The sequence below is a fragment of the Triticum urartu genome, chromosome 7A (assembly GCF_056163025.1).
Source record: "Triticum urartu cultivar PI428250 chromosome 7A, HENAU_Tu73, whole genome shotgun sequence".
In the NCBI taxonomy this organism is placed as follows: Eukaryota; Viridiplantae; Streptophyta; class Magnoliopsida; order Poales; family Poaceae; genus Triticum; species Triticum urartu.
In genome coordinates, this window is record NC_141879.1 from 161,512,761 (window position 1) to 161,513,943 (window position 1,183).

Sequence of the window (1,183 nt, forward strand, 5' to 3'; positions counted from 1 at the left end):
GATGGGTACCTTGCGGGTGAACACCGCGAACCGAAGCTCGCACCACATGATATGTGAGACATCAAGTGGTTGAGTCTGAGAAACGCGCGCCTCCTCACAAATGAGCAATATGTCCACAAGATAGGCATGCACCTTGTCCTTGTCCCCAATGCGTGGAAGGAGGGAGTGGCGGAAGATCCGGTGCATGATGTCCAGGAACGAGTTAAGCACCCACGTCGTCTTGCCACTGGCTAGTCTCTTCTCAACATAGAACGGCAGAAGCTTGTCCTTGTTAGCTGACTCGGAATTGGCATGAGGGTGAACACCAATAGGCGTGTGGAGCCCCTCATCAGGCACTCTGAGCAAATCCATGAACTCCTTCCAAGTAGCAGTCAACTGACGTCAATTGCTCATCCAAGTCATCCTCCGATCCTCCTCGGAATGGAAGTGGACCGAAGCAAAGAACAGCGCCACCAGCTCGGGGTCATAGTCAAGGTGGAAAGGATCACATCCTCAATGACAAACTGCTCCATGAGATCCAAGGCCTCACCAAAGTAGTCACGATGCTTATGATCCCTCATGTGATGCATGTCGATCCAGTGCACATCCGCGTACAGACTCTGCTTGGCCTTGAACACATCCAAGTAAATGAGATTATGCTGCTTGGACCAGAACAATTCATTCCATCTGAAGTTTGCATGAGGATTCGCATAAGGGTTGATCTTCCTTTGAGAAACAACCTCAGCAAGAGGTATCTCATCCATGTCCTTTGATGGTTCCTTGAACTTGCTAGCAGTTGTCTTGACATTGTGCTTGGGGGCATTGGAGCCCTGTGGAACATCCTCTTGGTTGCGCGGACGTTTGGAACCCATGCCACCGCTTGGACTGGAACGACGAGCAGGGACATCGGAGCCACCACCTAAGACACACAGAAAACACAAACACACACGAGAAGCGAGACGGATCAAAACAAAGACCACAACAAAACATAAGAAACTAGTAGAAAGTGCATATGGTAATTGCCATGAAGAAAATTTGACAGCAGCGGTAGTACTGCATGTTCGCGCGGTACTAAAATTTTACTGCCGCTCCTAGTCGCGGTAGTACCGCGCGGTGGCACGGTAGTACCATGGCTTGGAGCGGCAGTAGAACTTTAGTACCGCGGCCCGTGCGGTAGTACCATGCCTGAGGAGCGGTAGTACCG